The following is a 17820-nucleotide window of genomic DNA, read 5'->3' as shown; positions in this document are numbered from 1 at the left end:
TATTTAAAATCTAATTTTCAATAAAAAAAAATATTGAAAAAAAGAAAAAAGAAGAGGGGATCAACCTATTTTCCAAAGCACCTGAAGACCAGATAAGGAATAATGGATTATAATTACAATGGATGAGAACTAATCAAGAAGAGAAGCAACCTCGAATTTAGCAGAAACATGCTCCTGGGTGTAACAAATCTTTTTTGTGGTTTTAATAAAGATTTTTTTCCCCAAGTAGAAGCTGCACGGGGCACAATCCATCATGGCTATAATTGTAGGAAAAGAGATTTACTTCTGTACACCAACCAGTCCTGTCAAAATTGACTTCTCAGATCTGCTACAAATAAGGTGAAATTGTTCTCACAATTGTTAGGAAATGAACAGTGATAACAATTATTTTCCAACCAGTGGAAAAACTTGCCTCCAGAAGGGGTGGTTGCTCCATCACTGGAGACTTTTAAGAAGAGACTGGACAGTTACTCATCTATAGGGTCTCCTGCTTGAACAAGGGGGTTGGACTAGAAGACCTCCAAGGTCCCTTCCAATTCTTTTATTCTGTAACTTAAAGCAGAGGTAGTACTATTTGTATTAGTTGGGTACAACAGTATTTAAACAGTGTTAACTGGAGATTATTAACATTCTACTATTTAGAGAACTTAAACCATTAAAGATAAAGAAAAGAGGATGTTTACATTAATAACTATGATTGCTAATATATTAATATTAATAAGCACACATTTATTTAAATTTTACCTCTAAAGCTGGACAAACAAGTGCAAACTGCATTGTTATTTTTATATCATTAAGCTTTTTGCCTTAACTTAATTCCAGAGCCTCCACTCTACTGTTACTTATTGTTTGTGCATATTTTTAAAAAGAAATAAATTTTTAAAAATAAAGGAAATATTTTTAAAAAAGAAACAGAAACATAATAAACAACAAAAAAAAAAGCTTTTAAAAAGCTATTTGGGTTTGTGTGTGTGTGTGTGTGTTTCTACCAATTTCCAGCATTTATTAGCTTTTAATTCCCCCTTAGAAACCAAGGAATAATTCTGCCTAACATGTTAGTGTTTCAGCTATCAACCACAAAGAAAATCTGTCTTCCATTTATTGGAAGTATCACAGGATGGATACAGGGACAAATATGTCATCTGCTGATAAAACGTGAGGGCCAGAAGGATCACAGGTCCAAAGGGACCAATTGCTCAACTCATCAGCAAGAAAGTACTATGATGCTCTTGGGAAAAAGTTTGCTTAATTGGCGTGCAGAGCCTTCCATGATCATGACCTTATGCTATTTGTTGGAATGTTCATCCTTGTATGGACAGACTTTACAAATTGAGTCATTAAGCACCGTACATTAACATTATAGTTCATCAAACTGCAGCAGTAGGAGCATATTTATATATATTTATTTGACAGATAAAGCATTTATAAACTCTGTAGAAATTTGTTTGGTTTATGATTAATTTTGAATGTCCTAAAGCAGGGCCCCCCAAATTTGGCAACTTTAAGACTTGTGGACTTCAACTCCCAGCATTCCTCAGCCAGCATAGTTGAAGTCCACAAGTCTTAAAGTTGCCAAGTTTGGAGACCTCTGTCCTAAAGGGTTTAAAGTTTTAAAAATCCAAATTCAAGGAGGTGCATATCATAGTTCATTAGGATTTTCAAAGGTTGCAAAGGCTGGGGATACTAGTTAGTATTTTTAAACACTTATAGAATGGAATGAAAAAGTGCAGCAAAGGAATTCTAAGATAGGTTGGTGGTTGGCAGGTATATCTCATATTTATATTTATATTTATATTTATTTATATTTATTTATTTATATATATTTATATATATTTATATATACACATATACACATATACACATACACATACACACACACACACATATATACATATACATATACATATACATATACATATACATATACATATACATATACATATACATATACACACACACACACACACACACACACACACACACACACACACACACACATATATATATGTATATGTATATGTATATGTATATGTATATGTATATGTATATGTATATGTATATGTATATATGTATATGTATATGTATATGTATATGTATATGTATATATATGAGAAACCTAGCTTCCTAATAAACCGTAGCTGGCCATTCATCCAAAGCCAAGCCATGCTGAAAGCCCCAAGAAACACAATGTTGCCAGCTAATCAAGACAAAAAAAAAAACCCGCTACAAAATAAACAGAAGATACTAGAAACACAAGCAAGCAGAACACAGCAAACTCCAAGACCAATAAACACAGACCAAGACTCCCAACCAATCAGGATGAAGGAAAAACCATTCTAACAAAGCACGAGGCTAACACCAAATTTAAAACAGAAACGGCTGTGAAAGCCTGACACACAGATGAACCCAATACACAAGCCTGATGATGGCAGTTGAGATTCTACCGAAATGTCACTACAACTTTAAAAGCACAACTATAAGGACGTGGGTAAATATCCAAACAAAACTGAATAACATACATACATACATACATACATACATACATACATACATACATACATACATACATACAATTTCTGGGAAAAGTTTAACTTCCATTGATATATTCTTTTTGTAAGAAATCTACTGAACTACATAAAATAAATGCTGGAGATTTGATATTACATGCCATCAAAATTAACTTCTGGGGAATAGGGGAGTGAAATTCCAAAATGCAATAAAGTCCTTCTGCGTTAAAAATCCACTTTCAGATTTTAGTCAAAATCTTTTCAATATATTTTGGTGGACTATTGATGACTAGCCATGTTACCCACTGGTACTATCATCTCAGAGAATAAAGAAGAACCAGAAGAGAAACCTAATATGCTTAGGGAAAATTAGTAACTAGAGATCTTAACAGCTGATTTAGAAGCTGAGATCTTTTTGATCTCCTCCTCATAAGGATATTAAAATTTTGAGTTTTAGAGTTAAGGCACTGAAATATAGGCGTGTTCAAGTAAAGAAAATCATCCTTGTGATGAACAACTCTACTGGGGAGGCAATCCTATTTCTGAGTAGGCCTTCTGACTGGTTAGTTCTTGGTGAATAATAGGAAAATCTTGATGGAAATGTTTGAGCCTTGAGCTGCAATTTAGAGATGAGAGAATATTTGTGCTAGAGGTTTGCTCAAGTAATTTTACTAGATATCTCTGGTGCCTGATGTCTTCCCCTAATTTTTTTTTTGTGCCTACCACTATCAGTCCTGTGAACCTACTTCTTGGTACATGACCTGATATTATCCCTTCATTTGTGCTCTCTTGCTAATCTCTGGATAGTCACCGAGTCAATTTACCCTTCCAAGTTTGAATTATATTTTTTTCTGTCTCTATAGACACTGAGCACTGCACAACATCTACAAAAACCACCCAATAATATAAATAAATACATCAGAGCATTAGCAAACGCTCCAAAATACTCACAAAAACTAAGATAAATCTTCAACATAACTCAAGATAGATGCCTACTGTGAGTCACTAGGACCAAATACTTGGCTTAGTCTGTTTCTGGATCTGTATTTGAACAAAAAATGGGACTATGTCAATTAGTTTTTCAATCATAGGCTCAAGGACAAGCAACTAGTGACTCTCTGGAATGGAGAGGGTTTTTTTTTGGCCCATGCTAAGATTGGAAGATAATAATCCCATAACAATTTGGGAGAAATTGGGGGAATATTAATTGTTTCTTAGCATGCAATTAGGACCTATAGAAATTAGTTAATTCAAATTATATGGGACTCACTTGCCATGCAACTCTGGATAGCTAACAACCGGTTGGAAAAATGCCACAAAATAATCAAGAAAATTAAAATATCACCCTTGGGCTAACTCATAATCCAGACCTGTTCAACCATCTTCTTGGGACACCAGCCAAAGGAAGAATGAAGTCTTCAGCAACTTACAAAAGGCTGGCAAGATCAGGACCATCTAGATTTCAGGGACTATGCTGTTCCATGGGGTAAGTGCCATGACAGAAAATGCAGAACACAATAATAGACTTGAAGGGATCTTGGAATCTTCTAGTCCAACCTCCTATACCATTTCAACCAAATGGCTGTCCAATCTCTTCTTCAAAATCTCCACTGATGGAGCATCCACAATGTTTGAAGGCAAGCCGTTCCACTGGTTAATTGTTCTCATTTTCAGGAAGGTAATGTTCCTAGTTCCCATAAGATTACACTGTTTGATAGAAGAGGCCTGCAGCATAGCCACTGTCAAATCTTGTGTGATGGGCAGATGTAATTGGGGACAGAGATTTGACACATAATCCAACCTTGTGCCCTTTGTGCTGAAACACTGACAATTTTTGCAATTATCCACCTTTAATTTTCTCACTCTAGAGAGATTCCAGTATTACTCTGGTTAGCCATCAAGGCAGAGAACTACAGAATCCACTAAAATGGCCTGACTTAGGAGTTTGCTCAATTAAAAACATGTTTCAGCCGAATGTTCATTCTACTCAATAACTGAGTTGCCCAGTTGACACAAGTCCTGCCCCTTATTCTGGTCCCTGCTGTTAACCATAATTTCTCTCTTACTTTATTATAATAATCAAAAATGTAGTATAAGAAAAGAAAATATCATTCAGCTGGAAACAAAATTCCCTATTGCCATTTCCTAAGAAGAATGAGCCAAAGAAGCAAAATCAATCCAAGTACATTACTTTGAAGAACTGCCATCTACTCACTGCTTATTGTCTGAGCCATTTAACATATGGTAAATTCCATTTGCTTCCCAGAAATACTGACACTTATCTCACATTTTCTAATGTCTAATACCTGTTACAGCTGCCTAGCTTTGCTTGAACATGGTTGAAATGAAGCCTTATGGTGATTATTACCATGGTGATTTACTTTGAATATGAGTTGATTTATACTTTCCTGAAGAGATCTAGAATGTGAAACAATTGCAAGATCTTGCATATTTTAGTTAAGAGGGAAGCTTCGTTCACAGAGCCATTCTAAAGAATGCTTAATTAGTAGTTTGCTCTTCTGACAAAACACCATACTGATTAAGAAATGCAGGAACCCCGGTTAATTTAGTGTAGATATTCAGAAATGAGTATAGTATGTGGTGTAACAGCCAAAATGTCGAACTATGAATCATAACAAAGCCCCTTGACTGACTCTCAGATCTCAAATGAAGCAAATTGTTCTCTCCAAGCTATGCTCTCAAGATGGTTGGAATAAAAACTGACATTGTCCAACCATCTTTTTTATTTATTTTATTTATTTATTTTATTTTTATTTTATTTATTTATTTTGATTTGTCAATTGCTTACATGATAATAGGTATAAGTATATACATAGTTATGAATACATTAAATGGGTACATATAAGAAAAATAAAAGCCGGTTTCGCAAGGCTTCGGCGGCGGCAGGAATTTGTGATCCTCCGCGATTCCTGCTGCGCTCGCCGCCGAGGTTCCTCCAATCCGAACGGATCCGGAGGATAGGGCTGCCCCGTAGAGGCAGCCGAAGAGAGAGGGGATCCGGATTTGGGTTTGGGGGTATCGCAAACCCCCTCCTCAGTCGGCAAAACCCCTTTTTCCCAAGACGGTGGAGCGGCGGACAGTAATGGCCGCCACAAAGAAGCCTGCAGCTGGGTAAGATTTGTGCTGGAGGAAGCAGGTGAAGGTGAAAGTTTTGGCTGAACCAGGACTACAATAAACCTCTAAATACCCTGAAAACTGAATTGTTCAAAGAATACATTGTTTCCCAAGGAACATCGTAAAAGCGGCGAAAAAAGCTGAAAGGGAAAGTTACTTTCTTTTACTCTCCCTTCCCACAGAAACAACACTTGGAAATCTGGAAAACCTGCTTGGGCATAGAAGGTAAACCTGAAATTTTAAGCCAAGGGGATAAAGGATTTCTGGACATTGGAATTAAAAACTTAAAATTCTTTCTTTTGTTATAAGTGGAAGGGAAGAGGCAAAGATTTATTTTAAGACTGTATTGAAGGAGGCTGCTTTGAGCTTATAAGATTAAAATAAAAGATATTACAACTTCTAGAAGATTACTTTGGAACTGTGTATCTGAATTCTACCCTAGGAAGAGAAAATATAGAAAGAAGAAAGTGCTAAATGGAACTGTTTGTTTTGATCTGGTTTGCTTTGTGACTTTGGGATCTTTGTGAACTATTTCTTGAAAGATTAAAGATATCTGGGTTGTTTTTAAAAAAGGGAAAAAATGGCATTATCTTTTGAAGATTTACAAATGGAATTTCAAAAACTGAAAGAAGAGGAACAGGAAGGCATGGGCTCTTCTGGATCTATTTTCTACTTTTTAGAAATGGCGATTTTTACTTATCAAGAAATACAACAGCGACAGGAAGACTGGGACCAAGAAGAAGAAGAAGAAGCCATCTTTAATGGACAGATACTTTTAGTGGAGGAAGAAAAGTGTAAGGGGGGTGAAGAAATGGTGAATTTAGGACTTAAAAAAGCAACCAAGAAAAAGAAAAATAAGATGAAAAATCGGTACGATGTCAGAAAGCAACAGAAAAGAGAAATACAACAGAGAGGGAAGATTAAGAGAGTGAAACTTGAGAGATGGGAGGGTCAAAAAGCCAGAATTGATAAGAAAGGAAGGGAAAAGGGAAAGAGAAGTCATAAAAGCTTTAAACAAGATGTTAAAAAAACAAGTTTTTTTTAGAGATAAGGGGTAAGATATAATTTTATAAAAATGATTCTGCAAAAGTGCATAAGATTGTATGGTAGATATTAGTATTTGAAATTGAATTAGAAAATTAAAATATTACATGAATTAATAATGCATTAAGGAGAAGTCTGAAAATGTTTAAGATTTGATAATAGAGTTTAATTTGTTATGAAATAATGCTTTTACTATATTATAAACTCAATATTCTTTTTTTTGGTCTTACTATTATTTGCTAAATTTAATATTATTTGCTTGTCTTATTATTTTGAAACGTAGTACTTAGAATGTACGAAGCAGAATCAGCATGGAAAGTATGTATTCTTTTAAGTGTAAAATTTAGGGGAAAGATAAAAAGTTGTCATACTTCAATCAGGGGTTACAGGGAAAATATTGTATTAGAAAGGAAGGAAAAATAGATGATCAAAAGAGAACGGACAAAAGATGCAAGTATAATTATTTAAACTGAGATGAAATAAATAAAAAAGAATTAAAAGAATGAATAGAAGAGAGAAAATATATAGAAAATATAAAATGTTAATTAAGATATGAAATAGTATATCATGTGAGCACGAATTTGATTTATGTCTGTACAAAAAGATCTAACCCGGGGTAAGCCACTTTCCAAAAAGAAGTTTTATGTATTTATGTTTTGTATAATGTTTACTTATGTTTACTTATGTTTGAAAGGATGTTGGAAGAGAACTAATGAAATTATATATAATGAACATACATAATTTAAGGTAAAAGAGGTACAATTAAATAGAAGGAAAGGGAGCAGTAAAGAGAAGTTGGGAAAGGATATGAAGTTGAACAGATAAGATAAATATATATATTAAATTGTGTTTGTGTAGAAATGTAATAAGTTGGAATTATCTTGCTCTTTAAATAAGATATTCGATGTGTTTTTTAGGAAAAGATATTTTATGTTACTACATCCTATGTTTTGTTCGCTTGCTTATGTGTCTTGGAAAAAAAAAATTGTTCAAAGAAAGAAAAATAAAAATAAAAGAAACAATAGGACAGGGACAGTAGGCACATTGGTTCGCTTATGCACGCCCCCTACAGACCTCTTAGGAAAGGGGTAAGGTCAATAGTAGACAGTCTACGGTTAAAGTTTTTGGGGTTTCTGGAAGAAACCACAGAGTCAGGTAGAGTATTCCAGACATTGACCACTCTGTTGCTGAAGTCATATTTCCTGCAATCAAGTTTGGTGCGGTTAACCTTGAGTTTGTATCTATTGTGTGCTCTTGTGTTGTTATGGTTGAAGCTGAAGTATTCATTGACAGGTAAGTCATTGCAATGTATGATTTTATATACCATCCTTAGATCAGACCAAAGATGACATAATTCAAGGTTTTCTAGGTCTAGAATTTCAAGTCTGGTAGCATAAGGTATTCTACAATGAGTAGAGGAGTGGAGAACTCTTCTTGTGAAATATTTCTGGACTTTCTCAACTGTGCTAATATCAGATATGTAATGTGGGTTCCAGACTGATGAGCTGTATTCAAATATTGGTCTAGCAAATGTTTTGTATGCTCTAGTTAGTAGTGTGATATTACCAAAGAAAAAGCTATGTAGGATTAGGTTAACAACTCTTAATGCCTTTTTGGCTATGTAGTTACAGTGGGCTCTAGCACTTAGATCATTAGAGATGAATATTCCAAGGTTCTTTACGGAGCTTGGATCATCAACAAGGTCTTGACTATTCAGCTTGTATTTTATTTTCTGATTTTTTTGCCAATATGTAAGACAGAGCATTTATTTGTTGAGATTTGAAGTTGCCATTTGTTTGACCATTCTGATACATAGTCAAGATCTTTTTGAAGGGTAGCAGTATTGTCTGAGGTATTGAACAGCTTTACATCATCAGCAAAGAGAATGTAATTGCTCTTAACATGATCCCAGAGGTCATTTATGTAGAGTATGAAGAGAGTTGGTCCTAAAAAACTGCCTTGTGGACACCACTGTTGACAGGTACAGAATTTGATAGGACACTCCCAATTTTGACCATTTGTTGTCTGTTTGACAGGAATGCTTCTATCCAGTTATGTAGGTGTCCAGAGATACCATAATATTTTAGTTTTAGGAGTAGTTTGTCGTGTACCACTGAATCAAAGCCTTTACAGAAGTCTATGTAGATTGCATTTATTGCTTTGCCCTGATCGAGTTGTGTAGTCCATATGTTTTTGCAGTGTAAGAGTTGCAGATTATAGGATAGTTTTTTTCTGAAACCAAATTGTTTGTTAGAGAATAGGTTGTTTGTCTCTAAGTGGAGGATAATGGATTGGTTAATAATTGATTCCATGACTTTACAGGTGACGCAGCATAAGGAGATTGGTCTGTAATTTTCAACTCGGCTGGGGTCTCCCTTTTTGAAGATGGGATGACCGTGGCTTGTGATCATAGGTTAGGCAAGGAGTTGATCCTGAAAAATTATGCTTAGAGGTTCTGCTATGGCAGTGGATAGCTTTTTTAAGAAGTAGGCACATATTCTGTCCGGTCCAATAGATAGAGATGGTTTTAGATTGTGTAGTGCTTTTTCAACATTGTCTTCTGTATGGGGTTATTGTATGGAAAATTGGATGGAGTATTATTGCGGTCCAAGGGGCTGTGATGGCTCAGGGGTTAAAGATGCTGAGCTTGGAAAGTTGACAGCCCAGGCTTGGAACCATGCAATAAGTTGTGCTTCCATCCTTGCCGCAGCTCTTCCCCAACTAGCAGTTTGAAAGCATGCAAATGTGAGTAGATAAATAGGTATCATTTTGGAGGGAATGTAACAGCGTTCCATGCATCTTTGGCATACAGCCATGCTGGCCACATGGCCACAGAAAATGTCTTTGGACAATGCTGTCTCCCTCAGCCAAGAAATGGAGATGAGCACAGCACCCTAGAGTCAGACATAACTGGACAGGAAAACCTTTATTATTATGGTCTGTCACACACATGTTCAGATGGGGTTTGGCATTTTTGTCTGTCTATTGACAAACATATAATTTTTTAAACTCTAGTTTTGACTGTGTTTTTAGTCATGTTTTTGTATTACTTCATGATGCTGTATGTAAACTTCCCAGAGACGCTTACTTCACCATTGTTACATTTATAGCCTTAACTTGTAAAAAACAAACCAATTGAAACCCTTACTTATTGGTCATTTAATAAAAATACTTCAAACCCCTCATCATGGATGGAGTTTATAAAACTAAACATTGGCTGTTTTAGTTCTACTCATTAGTGAAATCATTTGGGTGTGGGTTGCATATTTGAACACTGTCAAAACGTCAGGTGCAGTATCAGCTGTATAGTGCTTATTTTAAAAAGGTCTTGCAATGGAATTGTAATATAAAAGAGAAAGCTCAAAAATATTTTTCTCTGCTTTACAACTTTCTCTAATTCTGTCACTAAGTTTCATGATTTTAATCAAGAAAACAATAGCTTTGTTATGGTTTTTTTTAAAAAAAACCTCATTCATGTTTCAAGGCAATTATGTTCTTAGAATTAAAAAAAAAAACCTATATGTTCCACTTTTGCATTCAGAATGCTAGATACCTCAAAATGTGCAGTCAAAACTGGTTTAATCCATGAAAAAGTCCAAATCCTAGTCTTAGTGATATTGTGAAAAGGAGAGGAGAGGAGAGGGAAAAGAAAGGAAAAGCAAGGGAAGAAAAGCAAGGGTGGGATCCGACTAGTGTAACTACCAGTTTGGTGATTTTACGTTTTGCGCGCAGTAGAATCCCACCCCTGAAGAAAAGGCTAAAATGATTCACTCAGAGATGTCTACTTCATGGAACAGTTTGTCAGAATTTTTTTGACAGTAGCATTTGTCACTTGATATAATTTTCCCAACCCACATGTATCTGCCATAGCTCAATTAGAATGAAAAAAAAAATATGTGAAAAAATTATGGCTGTTGATGTATTTGCATGCTGATTAGTCAAACATTGGTATTTGTTGTTTTGTTTTCACAGCCAGATTTAGGAATGGCTAAGATATTCATTGATCCTGTTCCCAAAGTATAAACTGGGGTGGGATTCTACTGGTTCTGTCCACCTCTGTAGAACTGGTTGCTCTGAAGAACAGCAAACAGAGAGCATACATAGCAGACTATGTCTGCTGCTGTTTTGGCCCCCCACCTGCCCAGGCTTTTACCTGACCTTTATTTCCTGCTTTTTCAACCACAGCTGCTTTGCGTGACACAGCTGTGGTTGAAAAAGCAGGAAAAAGTTTTTTTTTTTCAACCACTGCGCATCCGTGCGCGCAAAACGTAAACTCACCAAACCAGTAGTTACATCGGTCGGATTCCACCCCTGCATATAAAGGTCAACCAAAAGGATGAATATTTGTCAGGGTTGATTGACCCATTTAAGTAAACCCCTGAGATATTCAATTTAATCTCCAAACACATCCAGTCATGCAAAACATTAAACAAATTCCATCCTGCTGTGTTGTTTCAAGAACACAGACTCCAAGAAAAGATTGGGAAGAAAGAATAAGTGCAAAAATGACAAGCTGTTAAGACTTGATAGTCCAGAACTATCTGCACTTCTGCACTGAGTCGTTGCAATGGCAAAACGTATTGCTATCATGCCAGTGGAGATGGAGTAATGAACCTTTGATGATGTAATGAAGCTTTCTCATATTCAGCATGTCCAAATGTAGAATTCCCTAACCTTTCCGGCTTTGTGGATTGACAGGGGGGAGAGGGGATGTGCAAGTGGCAGGCAAGCATGCAAGCACACAACTACATTTGCACAAGCAACGGACAAGCACACCTGCTGCTCAGTGGTGGGATTCAAAAATTTGTACTACTAGTTCTGTGGGCATGGCTTGGTGGACATGGCAGGGGAAGGATACTGCAAAATCCACATTCCCTTCCCCACTCCTGGGGGAAGGTTACTGCAAAATCCGATTCCCTCCACACCCCACTAACCTGCTTTACAGCTCCGTTCTCCTGTGCAGGGCAACAAAAGAAGACCCAGCCGATCAGCTGGGACTCAGGAGGCAGAGAATAGATGGGGGAGGGGCCAGTTAGAGGTGGGATTTGCCAGTTGTCCGAATTATCAAAAATTTCCACTACTGGTTCTCCAGAACTGGTCAGAACCTGCTGAATACCTCTGCTGCTGCTCACACAAATAAGAGTGCACCTGTGCACACCTGTGATCATCTGTTGCTCACGCAAATGGGGATATGTGCACCCATGTGCTTGCCTGGTACTTCCACGGTCCAGTTCTGAACAACTAAGGCCTGGTAATGGGACAGGGCCCAGGGGTTTGGGACCCCTGTCTTAAAGCAAGTATATTGAACCAATGTATTTTTAAAATTGTGACGTTTGATCCAGTTGATATGGAGATTTGACTATTATTATGGGTTCATAAATGTATGAATAGACAAATGTAAGAGTTAATATATGACGTGAGCACTAATTGGAAGGAATGAATACATAATATGTAAATAATGCAATAATACCGTGCAAGCATCTTAAAACCTATCTAACCGTTATCAAATGTGTCATATGTATTATATTACATTGTATTATAGTATACAATAATACTATGAAATGAATGGCACTATTGCTAGGCAAATGATCATACTTTTCCCCTTGTAGAGCTGTAACTAGTTGGTTATGAGTTATTGAGTTTTTTTTAAAAAAAGTTGTTTGAACAAACAGTTGCAACTGGATATGAATTAGAACTGAAACAAAAATCATTTAATTATTTGACTCCCTATACTTCATAGCAAGAAAGCATTCAAGGCTTATTTCATTGGAGAATAGCACAGTTATTTTGAGGCTGCAGTTACAGTTATCATGACCTATGAGATTCTGTCAAATTCTCAAAAGCTGCATTGTTAGGGTCAACTTGTTCAAATGATTTTTCTCCTGAGATGCCCACTGTCCCCCTCCCACCCCTATTTGCATTTAGTATTCTACAATTGAGCCAAAAGCTTGTCTTTTTGCCTTAGCTGGAAAATAATTGATTGTCTTAAAAGTCAGAGCCTTCTGGAGCAAAACAGAAATGACTTAACACTGACAAGGTCAATTATCTTTGATAAATCTAAAGACTCATAACCATTAATAATAAAGGGAAATATTCATAGAGTGATGTCTCCCTCCCCTTCCCATAAAGATTTGTTCTCAGGGGCACAAAAGAGAAAACAAGGAGATTCCTGAGAGAGAATATTTTTAAGGTATAATGATGTCTTTTAATATATTAGGTGTTTGAAGGAGGGCAGAATCTCTGTATGAATACAAAAAATGACCATGCTATGGAACATACTCAGACAATATCTGATTTGGCTTCAATATTTTGTATTCCGTACTAATCTTAAGGAGCACTTCTGCAGTGCAGCTGATTAATTTCTACTTCTAGCTCTAACATCCTGTCAACACATTGTATATAACTCCTGATTTGGGTGAGGCAAGGCAATGCCATTGACTTGAGAAGCAACCTCTAGTTTCAAAATCCTAGTCTGCTTAAACTGTCTCAAAACTGGTTAGTACTATTAGTCTAGAATACTGCAGATGGAAAGAGTATGACTAAAATTGGTAATTTTGCCTCTCAAAATAAGCATGAAGTGAAAGTGTCCAAAACCATGATGGGAGGTGGCAAAATCCATGGGCACAACTGGTGACTATGGAAGGCAAGTGTGTGTACATTTATGAGCATCCCTGAGAATGTGCTCAGACTAAGCATACTGAGCAAAAATTCATGAGATGGGTTTTATAACTTCAAGAAACAGAAGATTTAGTTGCAAGGAATTCATAACAGGATGAGGTAAAAACCAGGGGTGAGATTCAATTTTTTTACTACCGGTTCTGTGGGCGTGGCTTGGTGGGCATGGCAGGGGAAGGATACTGTAACATTTCCAGTCAGAGGTGGTATTTGCCAGTTCTCCAAAATACTCAAAATTTCCGCTACCAGTTCTCCAGAACTGGTCAGAACCTGCTGAATACCACCTCTGGTAAATATCTAGAGCTTGCTAACTACATCCTACCAAAATAACTGTCAAGAAGCACCTGCTGTTTATGTTTGAGCTGGGAACAGAAGCGGAGAACAGTTAAATGAGATTAAGATCCCTTAGACATAGAGCGGGCAAAGTAGACACAACCGGGGTGGGCTGCTGGGTTCACATGGGCTCAGGAGAGTTCCTAGCTATGATCCTGTGCAGTTCAGAGAATCCCCAAATCCCCACCCACCCCGCCCCTCCCAGGAGTTCCCATGTGGCCGATTTTGGATGAAGGTAAGTGCAGAGGGCGCATGCAGAGGCTTAGGGTGGGCAAAAAAACATGTCTTCTGGAAGTTTAGGAAGGCTGAAAATGGGCCCGTTTCCGGCTTCCAGAGAGCCTCCAGAGCCCGGGGAGGCTATTTTCACCCTCCTGGAGGCTCGAGGAAAGCCTCTGGAACCCAGGGAGGGCAAAAACAGCCCACCACCACTGTGGTGCAGGAGCCCAACGAGGCCATGCCCACCAGCAACCGGGCAGAGAACCCTTTGCTAAAATTTTGAAGCCCACCCCTGGACACAGCATAAATCTCATAACCTCTTATGGTCTATTGGCTGTGAGTCCCTGAAGAGTTGATGCCACCGAAGTCATACTTCTGACAGTCATGACTCTGGCATATGGAAGATGCATATGGAAGTGCATAAGCGCACCAACGTGCCTACCGTCCCTGTCCTATTGTTTCTCTTATTCTTTTATTTTTCTTATATGTACCCATTTCATGTATTCACAACTATGTATACATTTATACTTATTATCTTGTAAACAATTGGCAAATCAAATAAATAAAAAAAATAAAATAAAACCTGGAATATAAATGGATTAAATGGTAAAGAGTGTGAATTAACACACGAACTAAAGGGAAAAATATGTTGTGTACCTGCTAAAACTAAAAAAAGAGGGAGAACATCATAGATCTGAGTTAATGAATATAGGGAAGTAAGGTTTAATAATGAAGGAAAGAGCTAAATGTATGAATTTGTGTCATCTTATTGTGGGCACATAAAATAGGAGGAATCCGTAAGAATCTATAATTATGTCCTTGTTCAAATGTCATAAATTATATAATTCACATATTTTGCACAATGACTTAATAACATGAGTGATGTCACTTCCCCACAAACAAATGCTCATCAATAGCATTTTCAGGAAGATAATTAGGAGCTGTGGCAGTTGGAATATCTCCATGTGGACAAGCCCATGTGCCCATGCCTATGCATTTTATTATATTATGAGTGTCCTTCTAATGCCTTTTTAGATAAATCAAAGTTTACTAAAAGCACATGGATCCTAAAAGTGGCATGGTTCCTAAAAGAACTTGGCATATGCCAAAGAAAAAATAAATTATGCAGGAGATAAATCTGTAGATGTTTACTGGAATTTCAATTTTGCTGAATGGCAAAAAGGAAGAGCCATGGTTTCTCTGCAAATATATACTGAGAAGCATCTTTCAGTTGAGAAAATAAGACAATCAATTGCTAAGCAGTTGGTTTTCACATCAGAGCATCTTCATCACAAATGGCAGATTATCTTAAAAATATCTAAGACTGGCCTGACAATCCAACGGTTAAAATGCATTTTAAAAGCTTTCTTCTATATTGTTTTTATATTAAGCTAAATGCAAACCTTCAATTTGGATACCACTTTCGTGACACCCTTCTCCCCATATTACTCAGTCAAAGGTCTATAACCAGAAAAAAAGAATAAGAGAAAGAAATGAATCACTATTTTTTAAAAAGTGAATGTTTAAAATATTTAATATGTTTAAAAGTTAATGTTAGCGGTTGAGAAAAGTGCCATCATAATACTTGTTCTAAAAATGTGATCTCAACTTTAGTCAGTCAAAAGACATTTCCTTCAATGAAACTTGAGGTTCTCTGTTTGGATTGATTAATTCAGCTTTTTATTTATTCCTGAACCTTATTTTCAAATGCCACTTACAATGAAAGTGGTGACAACAGTAACGAAAACTACTAATACAACAAACTACACTAAGCACCTTGTAGCTACAGAATAGACAAATGCATCACGCCAAATCCAGCATAATTCATAATTAAATGTATAAGGACAAAGTCATTTGAGTTGGTAGTTGAATTATTCTACAGTGACAATCCTGGGGAAAGGAATTTGAGCTGAGCAAGCATTGGTGAAACATGTTTTATAAGAGAGAGAAAAAATGAGATTTATTTACCAAGACTGTAGTATAAGGGTAGCAAAGACTAATTACATTCTACCAAGGGATAGATAAACAAGCATGTAGTGTGTGCCTAGGTCTCTGGGAAGAGGCGCAGAAGAAGGCAATTATTTCAGATTATCAATTTCTTGGTGACAAATCAGGCTACAGCGGTAGAAAAAAAGGGATACATTCTTAGCTCTTTATGCATCCCCCCACTTTTCTCCTTGAGGTCAGTAGGTTTCACGGTATTAAAGAATCAATGCTTTGAATTGCTAACAAATGAAACAAAAGTTTCAATTAAGCAGCAATAAATCAAGCCACTTTCTAATCCTGATTAGCTAATCGTGTAATCCAATTGAAATTGTAAGCTATTACATTTGCATGCATTAATAGCATTTGCATATTAGCGTAGCATGTAATCTATTCCATTCAGTTTCTTCATTTGACTAAAAGCGCTTATGCGGTTTCTCTTAACATGGGGAATGTCTTTACAATACCAATTCTTTCTTTCATGTGTACATTTATAGACCTTTATTATATATAAATTTCTGAAGCCAAAAATTGTATCACAATTGTATCGCAAGAATTGTACAACAACTGTACCACAAAAGGAACCCTGGTGGCACAGTGATTAAAACGTAGTATTACAGGCTAACTCTGCTCACAGCCTGGAGTTTGATCCTGATGGACTCAAGATTAACTCCACCTTCTATCCTTCCAAAGTTGGTAAAATGAGGAGCCAGATTGTTGTGGGCAAAATGCTGACATTTTATTACTGCCCAGTGAGTGCAGTAAAACATTATGGAGTGGTATATGATAAGTATGAAGCATGGGCGTAGAAACGGAGATGAAACTGCTACACGTGAACTTCAGCTCTTTATTTACAGCATGATAACAGAGACAAAAACCCCCGGATAGCGGCCGCCCTTTTATAGAGTGAACTGCTATCCGGATGACCAATGGATGTTGTTATAGGGTTTGAACCTCATCCAATGGGACTCGGCCCGCCAACAGCCAGTCAGATTGCTCGGAATTAACCAATCAGAACTTGCCATTATATGGGCCAATAGGAAGTGCAGGATTACGATCCTGCTATGCAAATGAATCTTTATTAATTACATTTCTTTAGTTCACAACAGTATATAAGTCTGCTATTGCTATCACAACATGTAGATAATTCTTTTTTTTTTTTAATTTGCAAAGCGATATTAAAAGCCAATTATGAAAGTTCACCTTCCCAATTATGATTAAGAAATATTTTGTTTGAAACCTAATTTTGAATTGGCTTCAGGTTGAAAGATTAGGCAATAGTTATCACAAGATTCACTTTAGGTCTTACTCTCTGGAAGCCATTTTGGTCTATATTTTTAACAGCTCTATTGCAAGTTTCCAGTTTCAAGGCTTGAATCTAGCTCAATTTTTATAGAGGCTCACATCCGAATTGCCACTTGAAATTTCAGCTCAAAGTTAATCTCCTTGAGAACTTTCTGTTCTACTCACCTTTATAAGATAATTCCACATCGTCCAGGGTGACAGGAATTTATTTGGACCTAAAATTTTGCAGACTGTCTGCCGAATCCTTGATCCGAATCCAAGACAGCCTTCTCTGAGCTGAAGCAACTTTTTGACATTGATCTATAGAAAGATTTGTTCTCTTGCCCAATCTTGTTTAGGTCAGGCTTGTTTGAAAAACTCTTTTGAGTTGCTAATTGCTTTGCCAATATTTTATGTCTGCCTTATAAGGAAAGCCATTGCTTGCTAGAAGGAAGCTTCAGGAGCATTCTATTGCAAAGGTGCTTTTGAGCCTATTTGATGGTGAAGTAGAATCAAGGTGGTTTTTCATTGTCCTTTCTATAAAAGCTGGCATGAGGATTTAATAATGGTGGTATTAATTTCATGGAAGCTCAGAAGAGGAAATTATTGTCAATGGCAGTCCTAGAATTTTGTGGGCTGTCTG

Source organism: Notechis scutatus, chromosome 4 (genome assembly GCF_049901735.1).
Source record: "Notechis scutatus isolate UNSWTSFEM ecotype Mainland chromosome 4, rNotScu1.2, whole genome shotgun sequence".
Lineage (NCBI taxonomy): Eukaryota > Metazoa > Chordata > Lepidosauria > Squamata > Elapidae > Notechis > Notechis scutatus.
Note: the sequence above shows the minus strand (reverse complement) of the source record.